Below are 12,896 nucleotides of genomic sequence, written 5' to 3'. Positions count from 1 at the left end.
GTGCTTCTAATTATTTTGAGGTCATGGCTGCAATTAATTACATGAGACACAGGGGGGCAGTATGCCTTCTGGTTTTTGACAACTGAATTGAAATAACTGAATATTATTACTAAGCAGACCACAGAGTACACAGCGAGGGCCAGTATGTTTCAAGATGACTTGACAGATTCTGCTTTTATTGTTATTTGCTAAATTAATTACTCAACCTGTAAAAAATGATAAAGTCATGAGCTACAGCTATAGGCTGTGCATGTATCGTTGGTGAAAATGTTTTATTGTGGTCTGATGTACTGTTAACTGAACTTGCATTTGTGTTTACAGGTGTTTGTATAATTGCTTTGAACGAGAACTAGAATGCGCAGCCCTCCAGGAGTGGAACTGTGGACTTTTGCCATGCTAGTCTGCTATTCAAAACCGTATTTGGTCAAGTGATGCAAGCCATCCAGGTAGTCAAAGTACTAAACTGTTTAATTTGTACTTGGAGAAATAATTAATTAAACTGCATAGGCTTCATTAGGTTTACGTAGGTTTTAAATGAAACGCGGACAACACTGTATATTTAAGACTAAACGTTTTTGCCTCTGCCGCCGTCTGTTCGGTCTGAAAATGGCCCCCCCTAAATATAAACATGCCAAATCGGTTAAAACTACTGAGAACACAGCTGGGAAAGATGGCGGTTTTGAACATTTTTACAGTTATGAGTATCAGTTTTCGTCTCAATTCTGCCCAAACCTCGACCGTTTTGTACACGCTCAATAAGCAGGCTGTTTCCTGGAATAAGAACGTCAGTGAGATAACGGCTGGGGATTTTTGTTGTGTTCACCTAGGTTTCAGTTTCAAAAGAAAAGTGAGATTATTTGTGTTTCTCCCTTGTACCCCTCCCTCTTCATTCTGTATAATTCTCTCCAATTTCATTTTTCACACTTGTATTTTAATGTAAATTGTAAAATTCTAAATTCCATAGTCAAACAATTAAATATTGCAATGTAATTAGCAAGTCCTTACACATTTCATATTAGAATGGTTTGTGACCCTTTCTTCTTTGCTTGGATGTTTTTAGTCTGTGTCGTCTTATTACGTGTTTTCACACCACATTGCCATCGCTTAACGCGCTTATCCCAAGCAACTTAATAAAGTGGAGAATATCCGATTTAGTCTCAGGAATACAGAAGTGTGGTCTCCACATGCAGTCACACAACTCCCATTTAGGATCAACAAGTTTGCCACACAATATTGGTATTCTAAACAAAAATACAACTACGTGGCTAACCTGTAGCACGGCTAATCTTTACACAGTAGGGACTTGTGATGCAGTCTCAAGAGCTCGGTCTTCAAAGAAGGACCGACTTTCAGGAAATGACCAGCAACTGGACCAACAGCTGGGTTAAGTAGGTGGTGAGTGAGTTGAAAGGTCAAGGGAGGGGAGGCATTGCTAGGAAGTGGTGAGGTAGGAGGCAAATAAGTCATGAACTATGCCACAGATCCCCAAAGTCAGGGCCTTCTGTGTTGAGTTTCCAACCTTTCAAACCAGACCGGTGAAGGTCATTCTGTGTGAGAAGAGGAGAGAGTTGGTTGAAAATGGCACATTTGGGAGTTTTGCAGAGAAAGTGAAGAGGTTTCATTCCAAACAGCCATACTTACAACAGACAATAAATAGATATTTTCCATGCATGGAGTTAGGTGCCTTTGTGGCTTGTAGTTTAAAGCAGCATGCAATTGTGCCTTTCTACGCTTGGCTGTGCTTGGCTGCTTGTATGCTATTTTAGAATGTGTGAAGATATGAGACAATTTCCTCTGGTTATTCTCTGGAACTATGAAGGGAACTTCTTGAAAGTGTTGCAAGAGGCGCACTATTGTTGACACTGAAATTTCAATTTGGTAACCAAGATTGGGGGTTATTTTGAAAGAAGAACCAAGTTTATATTGATGACGGAATATATTGCTATTTCAGTTCTGCAAAAGTGGGTGGTGGAACAGTGAGACTTCTTGTTTATCGTACATATTGCAGTGACTGCATTTTATTGATGCTACAGTGAACTGCAGCTCTGCTTGCTAAGTTGTATCGTAAGACCACGTGTTTGTGATATCATTAGCCAAGCAACTTCTATGGCAAACGCTTCGCTACAGAACTTTAAAAAAGTCTAAATGAAAGCAAATTTTTCAATTTGCACAGAATTAAAATCAGAAGAGGGAACTAAAATGTGGAAACATTTTTTAAAGCTGTCCATTGTCTGATATGGTCACTGGATTTGCCTTGGCACGATAATTAATGAGCGCTTTCAAATACAAGCCCAACTGCTTACTTAGACCACTTACTCACATACGTGGAAATTACAGATTGAAGGTGATTAATTGATTATAAGAAGAGTTTGTTTATGAGTGCTGAGAAAGGGGGTAGGGTCTTCTGTTAACCAATGGCAGATTTCCCACGTCATGGAAATTTTGTACAATGATGATGAATGCCACAGGAAAAGGTTCTTCTTTCCTGGTAAGCAAGACCTTGGACTGAGTCATGACAAAACTAGCTTTTTTTTTTTTTTAATCTATTCCCCCCCCCCCCCCCCCATGTCTAATTTTTATATTACTTGTACTGAAAATGCATGCTAAAGTAATCTGATTATCACATGAATGTAGAAACAAACTTTCAAGTTGGAAGCAGAGAGTGACATTTGTAATTTTTATCTCAAAATATGAAGTAATACTGGATAACAAAACTAGTTTTTTTTAATTGTATGCGATTAAAAAGTTATAATATCAGAATAAAGCACTGGACAGCTAAAGTGCAAAGGAGTTCTATATAATGGGTCAAAAACAATGATTCATCGTCATCATTGTACAAAGAATGAAAATGCATAAATCCAAAGGGTTAGATGAAGTGGTGAGCTGGCTGAATGTACCAATGCCCAAGCAGAGTCTGAAATGACTCAAGCAAACATGTGCACATATTATGTTTTGTTTCCAGTCATTTTATGACGTTACAGCCAAAAGTTACTTAAAGTCACTGTGGGAACAGGCTGGCACAAAGCAGTGTGGATCTTTATCAAATCTGAACCACACTGGCATAGGCTGACTGGGCAAGGCCGCATTGACTGTAAGATGGACCATAGAGAGTTTTAGTAGGGGTTCCCCTTCCGAACCCCCCCCCCCCCCCTTTTTTTTGCGGAATACTGACTACCCTGGTGAATTGGACAGTAGCAGTACACCTCCATTTGCTGTATAGCTCTCTGGCTCAGTGCCTACAGCAGTTTAGCTGGTATGCCTGCGGAGTGGAAAAGAAGCAGTTCGGTGGCTGGCTGGCTGTCTTCGGTCTACTTTTCAGGCCTGCCATCTGTATTGAACACTAGAGCAGTGAGGACGGTGGGGCAGAAATAGACTTTCTAACGTAAGTCTCAACAAACGTAATAAAGCGCAATAAAAACCACACCCACAGTGACCAGTGAGGAACACTACTGGATGCCACACAGGTGCCAATCGGCAGCAGATCAGCTCCCAGGCCTCTGACTCAAATCTAGAGGCAACCGTTTGGCCGGAATGACACGCGATCATCATTTCTGGTTAACTCTTTCACGTCTGTAAGCACACTCACCAGCCCCCCTTCAGTGCGAGCGTGAAATGAATAGCTGGGAATTTTTTCTCTCTATCTCTGCTTTCAACTCCTCTCTCCTTCTTGCTCACCATTTCAAAGGCTTCTCGTCTGACTTTCACCTGTCTTATGGTTTCCCAAGTGCAGTGACTCACCGCCAGTCTCTTGCACGACACCACAAACGTTGTATTTCCTTTACAGATGTGAAAGTAGTAAATTATTCAATTTCTTCATGTTCAGCCATGTGACTAATATTAGAGATTATTCTCAGATTACATTTTCCTTTTCACCCAGGTGTCCCACTGGTAGAATACATATCTTTATAAACATAAATCTATTGCTTGAAAAGTTATTAGAAAATAATTTTTTTAAAGCATGCAATTAGTCAGGATGCTTTTGCATTTATTTTTGTCTGTATTCAATGTTTGATTATAATTTTGTACTCCATTATATCTTGATAAAACGTGTAGAAAATGTATTAGGGTGGACTGCCTGTTCTCGTTTAAGAAGAACAATAGTTTGGCAATGCTATTAGAAATAGCCGAAAAAACAGAAGAAAATGCATTTGTTACTCAATGTTAAAATAAATGTTAATTAATTTCTTAATTAATTACTTTCATTCCCCTTAACAAATTGATAATGTTACTTAACATTTATGAATTTTTCTTTGGTGTCCTCTGAAATTCACAGTAGTCGAATTCACCTATTTATTCTAATGTTCTGTCAGTTACTGTAGCGAAGGGATTTCCTAAATAAATATATAAAACCATGATGAGTAACGACTTCATGAATAATGGAAGTGACTCACTGTTAAGATGGCAATACATAACAATTACTGGTCATGTAAAGAATAGCTGGGAAATAGATTTTTTTCTCTCCTCTCTAATGTCACCACACACGCATTTATCAATAATATCACAAAACCGATGTCTGTATTTCATTTGACACCCCGAGTGTGGACAGAGCAGTGGAAATGAATGTACAGTATCAATATTTTTATAGAAACTAATACTGACACTCTGCCGTTCTGCCCACACAGATGCATGGAGGGATATTACTGGAGGCTGAGGTGCTGCCCTGGCTAATGGCTGCTTGAAGCAGAAGAGCCAGAACGTAGGCAAAGCGAGCTCCTGGTCTGTTCACACATTCCAATGACGGTATCTCAGTCACGTCACTACGGTGACACATCTGGAAATAATCCCATTGTTCTGTTTGTCAGAGTAGTGTTTTACAATGACCCTCCCCCAAGTAAGGTACAGTATGGTGAGAACTTAGTTACATAATACAGGAGAATCATGACCGTTTCACCTAATAATTTATCCAGTACCGTTGACAAAAATGAGAAAACAGGGATGTGTATATCGACACCTCTGTAGCGAACCTGTGGTCTTTTGCAGAGAAAATATTTATTGACTTTGCGAAAGTACTCATACAGAAACACAAATTAAATATAATTTGATAAATGTAAATGATTACTAAGACAAAAGAAACCAATTTCACTGATCATATATTATATTGTATAAAAGTGGTTTTTATAGTTATTGTTATATATTGTCTTGCCTTTTTTTCTCAGTAAATGAACAGATCATTTTACAAGTACAAGAGGCTCTGGTCTCTGCTGCTATATTGTACTCTTGTTCTGTGGTATGTGGAATCTTTTGACAAACCGCAAAGACACACATTGACTCATTCAGTTGGTACACAGGTTCAGGGTGAGATGTCTCAGGTCTGGAAGCTATGTCCTGCCTTGAACAAGTCGAAGTAAGAACTTCTGTTGAAGCCTAAGCATTTCCACAGTTGTGCTAATTTTGTTTGCTGCCTGGGTTAATTACAGTTGACATCAAGTTTCATTTTAAAGAGTTACCCATCATCACAAATCTACAGCACTGGAATAATGGTCTTAAAATTGCTGACATGCAAGGAATAATTTCCTTACAGGCGGATAGTGGAATGATAAATGACCATTTTAAAAATAGTGGGTTTTTAATGTAGCATACATCATTTCAATTGAATGATGCTTTAATTGAAAACACTTCAATCACAAAATGAATATCGGTATAATTGGGATCACACCATGACCTGGAATTTTGTCCACTTCATAACCCTTACCCTATTTTTACATACACATATACGATTTCACACTATTTGCAATCTAACCTGCTTTAAAGATAACTCCTCCAAGAACCACCTTCTTTTGCGGCAGGACAATATTAACCCCAATGAGAGGAAGTGAATGTTTTGTCGAAATTTACCTTTAAAAAGTACCTCTGAAAGATGGGCGGCCAGCAGACAGTTCGTTATTTTGACATTTAAAGGTTAACTGTACTTAAATGTCAGTCACTATCCGCTTCAAGCAACAACATCCAGCTCCTCCATATCACAGTGATCCGAAACTTCTACAGCAAAGCCGTACAAAATACTTTTAAAAATGGCAAAGTAGTTATAGCACATCCAGTCCAGACATTTCTCTACCTGTAAACACATTTGAGTGTCGAGTATTTGCCTGATTTGACTATTGGGGATTTCTGCATGATTATAGACTCTCAGAAACAAAGGTACATTGGAGGTACATTTTTGTTCTTAGAGGAACAAATTTACCAAATGTACCCAGACAGGTACAATAATGTTCTAAGTGGATATTAATAAGTAACTTTACAAGCAGAAAAATGGAACAAATGAATTATTAAACCCATGGCTAGTGGTACAATTTTATGTATTTATATAGGACACCACCCCGTGGTATCCTATATAGACAACTCGTCTCTACTCGACTTTTTTGGTTTTCCATCAGGCAAAAGTTGAGGATAGTACCTGGTACCTGGTACTTTTTTTGGTATCACCTCCATCGAGGTTCTAAGCGAGCTGAGGCGATACCAAAAGGTGACGTGAAAACACTGCAGACCACTGATTGGTCAGAGAGAATCGTCACTAGAATTGTGGCCTTTGAGCCACCAGAGTCGTCTCGTCGTCTGAGCTCTGATGTAGGATTTCCCAAACTCACCTGTTTTTTTCAGCAGTCTTTTGTCTTGCTGCCTTCAGCCTCTTCTGAAACAAAATTTGTTTCCTTGCTGTGACAATCAGCCACATACAGAGAATCAAGAACACCATCCCTTCGATATCCTCCATTGTTCCTGTGTGTGTCGCGTTGAAGATGATGTCACTGCAGTTTCATGCGGCGTCGCTATGACGACCAGCTACATTGACAGGGGTACTATCTGCAGTGGAAAACGAAGTACCTGGTACCAACAGCGAGTAGCGTTGAGTCGAGTTGAGCCAGTACCATGCGGTGGAAAAATGGCTTTTTTCATGCGAATTTTTCTGAGAGTGCACAAATATGATAAATGCAAGCTACAGTGTGATTGAATAGGGCTGTCTCAACCTGGGAGAGGGACATTCATTAATACCAATATTTATTTGCACTGTTATTTTTTATTGAATTATTATCAATGTGTCAATACTGTCTGGATACATGATTTTATCCTGATTTTAGAATCCATAATGCTTATCTCAATTGTTTTATAAAGTAAAAAAAAATTGAAAACCAAAACATCTTAATAAAAAGCTATGTGTATGATTGTTCTTTTGTAAGAAGATACTACGTTTTTACATCACCAACCCACAGTTATTATGTTTCTCAAGTGCTGTGCTGTGCTGGGTTTCCAGTTCAGTTACTGTACCATGTGGCTGCTTGTACAAAAAAACTGCAGCATTATAGCACTGCAAGAGTAGCTTTGTTGTCAGAATTGCAAACAGTTTCCGAGAAAATTTTGAAAGGCAGGATACAAAGAGCATATTAGCTGCCATCAACTTTGCTAGAACAATGATTTGAGGTAGAATTCACTATAATGGAGCAGTATCTTAGGAGAGGAGGCACTGAAAAAAGAGGTCCTTTTTTGGTTTTTAACTATGTTGCATTTTAAATTGATTTACTCAAATGCAATCAGAGTTTCTACACCACTTACTTATATGCCAGTTTTTTAAGTTCTTAAATGGTGCTTTGAAGAGTTCGCAACTCATCTGTACCAAATTCTGAGACAGGGCATGTTCCAGGAATTAAGCATGTATAGTTTCAGAACAAGCTATTACCCAGTTGCACCCTCCTAATCTTTGTACCACTCTTTCTCTCTCTCTCTCTCTCTCTCTCTCTCTCTCTCTCTCTCTCTCTCTCTCTCTTTTTGACACACACACACACACTCACACACGCATGAACACAGAAATGAATGGCTTTGATTGAAACAGAGTTAATCTCAAATGCTGAAATTAATTCTTAATGTATTTAGAATACTTTTTGTTCCTTATTTTCTTTGTTTCTAATTAAATTGTTTGACATTTTAATATATTAAACCAGTTGCCATAGCATGTAGTTAAGATATTGGCATTATGTTTGTTCTCTGGAAACTCATTCATTGTATATAATTCTTTGTAATTTTTTCCTGGGTCTAGTTCTGTTGCCGTTCTGTCCTTTTTTTTAAAGATTTTGTACTTTTAATTTTAAAATTGTACGGTTGCCAGAATCAGATACAGAACTCTAAATGTGGTTTGATTAAGGAATTTTATAATATTAGTAACTGTAACACCCATTTTTATACTAAATAATTTATATCATAATATTTTCCATGTTTACTGCTTTGGAATGATGACCAGACCAAGATAGACATGGGTCACTGATTTCAATCATGCACACATGCACGTACATTATCTTGTCAAATGTTTTAAATCTTTTTTGGAAAATTCCAAACTTTAACAAAACATTCCTTTTTTGTTAAATCCATTTGTTAATGATTTTGCCATTAGTATGATGAATGTTTTGTGACAAAAAAAGTCTTAATGAAGTACATAGTTTATTTTTCTCACGCCTAGTCTCTAAATATTGATTCTTAACTTCTCATTAAAATATGACTGGATATTCAAAGTATGTTTAAAAGTATGTTTTTAGTTCTTCACAGGTCACAATGCTTTAAACTTCATCACACACAAGCATATTTTATATTGAACTACATCCACTGCGCCACATACCTTCAGCTTATTAATTCTGAAACTCGGATAGGTTTCTACATGGGATATGAGTATGGCAATGGTGTTAACATCAGACCACTACAGCAAAAACTAACTTTCAATGATGTGAAACAGACATACATTCGAAGTTTTAGAAGGGATCTATATGTGTTTATCCACATGTCCATTTGCGCTGCTGCCATCCAAATATGTTTTAAAAACCACAAGTTAATTTTTTAGAACCTTTATGTAGTTGCTGCAAACAATAGACATGTTCAATTAAATGATTTACCGTAAAAATATACCATAGTGCAGTCACATTAGTTCCCATGTATATCATCACATGACTACTTTTTAAGTGCACTAGATTAAAATGATCTTGGCTCAAATGGAATGAATGCCAATTTTACAAGTCCATAAATGCCAAATATTGAAATGAAATTAAATGGATAGTAAATTTTCCAATCCTGTCAACATGCTGCTTCATGTAAAAAAAATTAAAGACACAATATCACAGGTATGACCTTTTTTTAAAAAAGAGAAATATCTTTGGATCTAACCATTCTTGAGATGTTTTTTTTTTTTTAAATCATAGGTATTGGCTTCCTCTAGCAGAGCTACCAGCCCATGAGTTTCCAAAAAGATTGGAAAGTGTTCGTTTGTGACAGTAATGTGTGGGCTTTTGGCCCGCTGGCAAGCCTAGAGAACTTTCACTACTGCACTCTCAAACCAAGAGTTCGCTCTGACTGTGAGGGGAATCCCCGCGTCAACATCAAGAGAATATCAGTCAGGTTTTCTCTGCCTGGAACACAGTTGAACCTTTACTTATTCACTTTACTCTTTCAGATATATAGATAGATAAACAGACAAACAGACAGATAGACAGATAGATGGGTAGATAGATAGATAGAGAGGTTGGTTGGTTAGTTGGTTGGTTGGTTGGTTGATTGATTGATTTATTGATTGATTGATTATTGTATGCATGTACACAGCTTTCTCCTGATGGTCCCATGCAATTGAATAAAAGGAAATAGGATAGATGAAAAAAAAAAAACCTCAGCGAACATTTCCTGAAAGCTCTTAGGCAGAGTGATTCATGTGCGGTTCACAGTATTTCAGTGTTGGGATCCTAATTTGTCACTTTTGCATACTGAAAGTATGTGTGCTCTGGTGACGCACGATGGCTCAAGGCCCCTCCTATTGCCAGTAACATGACCCACAAGGTTTCAGAGGCCGATCACTTTACCACAAGCCACAAAAAGGACTTTTGCCATGACAATTAGAGAATATCTACATGGCACACCACTTTGCTTAAATATAAATATTGCAGTGACCAAGTATTAACAGAAGCTGAATCTGAGAGAAAATATCATGTGAAAGCAAGAAATCTGTGTGAAACCATACCACTGATGCAACTAAAAGTCCAAAATGAAATTTTTTAAATATAATTTGTGGAATGATGATGGCATGGGGGGAAAAACAGGATTTCTGTAGTTTTAGATAAGAGTTATGTCCACCAAAGCAATGTCTGAAACCAGAGAGCTGAATATTTTCGACCCACTTCTGCGGGTGCCAGTTTGTACTCGACTGCGCTTTTCATTCTTAGTCATAAGAACATGTGTCAAAAGGAGACAGAAGAGCATTTCCAGTTTTCCACCTTTACCCGTTGCCATGACATACGCACCTACCTCCTACATGCAAAGAGGTCTGGTTCCCGACTGTCAGCTTCCTCAAACTGTAACCTTAATTTTATGAACACCCCCTTCCCTTCATCTAAGTGGTGCCCTCTGCAAACACATCTTTGTTCTGTTCTGGAAAGTGTTCCACTGCAGAGCCACAACTATGTGCTGAATTGTAAAAGGAGTCCCCTGTGACTGTGCCACACACTGCTGTTATTGAGTGTGAGGTACTGAAGAAGTGACACAATCAGTTCATTTGCGAGGGCACTAACATCCCCAATCATGAATGTCCTCTGGTAAATCCGCTGCCCCGTTTTTGCACCTTCCAGAGTACTCCTGAGACCCTCAGGGAAAGGTGAAGTGGGAAGAGTCCATGCACGGCCACCCCCAAGGTGAACAAGAGCGCGTTTAAATTTTACCATAACTAATGAATGAATCTAAACTCCAGGGAGATTATTAAACAAAGCAGTTTAAAAAAAGGATTGGATTTTTAGGTTCGTATTTTTTAAACATCTTTTTCTTTGGTCTCAAGACATGATTTATTGGCTATCTGAGCACAGAGATATGCTAATTATCCCAGAACATCACGGCGGTGAGTCGAACGTGCAGGTTCTTCCTGTACAACATCCGGAGAATCCGCCCCTTCCTCACCACCTACGCAACCCAGCTCCTGGTTCAAGCGATGGTCCTGTCCCACCTGGACTACTGCAACTCGCTACTGGCTGGTCTGCCAGCATCCGCCATCAGACCCCTGCAGCTCATCCAGAATGCTGCAGCGCGTCTGGTCTACAACCTCCCCAGACATTCCCATGTCACCCCCCTGCTCACTGACCTCCACTGGCTGCCTGTTATGGCTTGCATCAAATTTAAGTCCTTGGTGCTTGCATACCAGGCAGCTAAGGGGTCAGCACCAGGGTACATTCAGAGGATCATCAGACCCTACACACCAGCCACCTCTGGACGCTTGGCACCTCCCCCTCTTCGCGTCTGCACTTCCCGCTCCCGCCTGCTGTCTGTCCTGGCCCCTCGCTGGTGGAATGACCTCCCCGTGATGGTCAGAACAGCAGAGAATCTCACCACTTTCAAACACAGACTGAAGACTCATCTCTTCAGGCTGCACCTCTCCCCACCCCTCCCTAGCCTATAGTTCAGCTCACTGTACCTAGCTAGGATAATTTGATTGTTAGTGTATCTGGCAGGATTGTTTTTGTATGATTAGGTGTGATTCCAGTGCTAGTTCGTACTTGGTAGGATTCTTGCTTGCTGAACAAGCTTACTCTACAGGGTTGGAGTCCTGATCGATGTGGTCACTTCTGGCACTACGATCCTTACTTCACTAGTGTTTCTTTTGCACCTCTACATCATGAACCTATGCACTTGTTGTACGTCGCTCTGGATAAGAGCGTCTGCTAAATGCCTATAATGTAATGTAATGTAATTAAACAACACTAGTGACAGCGACTGGAATATCATGATGTAATTTAACAAAACACGATGAAACAGCACATGTGAAACTGTTAATTAACTACAGTTAATATAAGTGGAATGGTCAGGCATATGGCGCAAGACTGGGCAACATTTCGCTGTGTTACACATAGGGTCGCCATGAGTCATAAACCACTTGATGGCAACTAACTAACTAACTAACTAATATAAGTGGAAAATATAAATTAAGTAAATGCTGAGTTCCTATTCTCAGGGGCCTCATTTATGAAAATGTTCTTAGATTTATACTTGAACTTAGTCTTAAGATCATTTCTGACGGTGTGCTTACGTTCGATTCATAAAAGATACTGAGCATAAAAAACCTTGCTTACGCAGGTTCTAAGAAGCCCATTTGCAACTTACGCTCCTGTGATCTACAAATCTCAAATTCACTTTAAATTGACAGCACATGAACGTGCCTTACAATCAGCGATTTCCCCTTATATAATGCTAGCACAAATGTTTAGTCAGGAATAACCATGAACCAAAAGAGAAAAGCAGACTTTTTGGAAGACGAGATCAAGGCGATGGTAGAGGAGATACAAGACAGGTAACACGTATTATTCGGTGGACTAAATAGTGGGTTGACAAACAAAGCCAAAAAGGTAGCTTGGTAGTGCGTCGCCGCTGCAGTGAACGAGGTGGGGCAGCAAAAAGCTAATGCAAAGTTCACCACAGGCTTGGACGCATATGCGTCCCAAACTGCAATACCCCTACATAACCAGCAGGAAAATCACTTGGGTCAAGTCTAGTCTTTGCGTAGAGATAAGATCATTTCTATGTCAAAGTAAGGTTTTATAAATAACTACTTATATGTGGTTTTCTGCGTAAATCATGCTTAAGATCAAAATTGATCGTAAGTCTGTTTTTATAAATGAGGCCCCAGGACTGAAAAAAAATTGCGACAATCATCGATTCATTTTTCATGTTTTAAAGACCATAACTCAGAACATGGTATAACATTGTTTAAATAATTTTAGCAACCTATATTTTGGCTGGCATACAGTGAATGGTTGCTGCGTCCAGTCACTACTTTTAAATTTTATTCTATTTTATTTTTTTGGTGAGTGAGAAAGGCCATTACCATTTCGTTGTCATTACTAAGTCAGCCAATGTTAATCTTGAAAAATTAAGCGCACCAGAGCTGTTGGACA

Source organism: Anguilla anguilla, chromosome 10 (genome assembly GCF_013347855.1).
Source record: "Anguilla anguilla isolate fAngAng1 chromosome 10, fAngAng1.pri, whole genome shotgun sequence".
Taxonomy (NCBI): domain Eukaryota; kingdom Metazoa; phylum Chordata; class Actinopteri; order Anguilliformes; family Anguillidae; genus Anguilla; species Anguilla anguilla.
The sequence above is the reverse complement of the archived record's forward strand: the minus strand, read 5'-3'. Positions refer to the sequence as shown.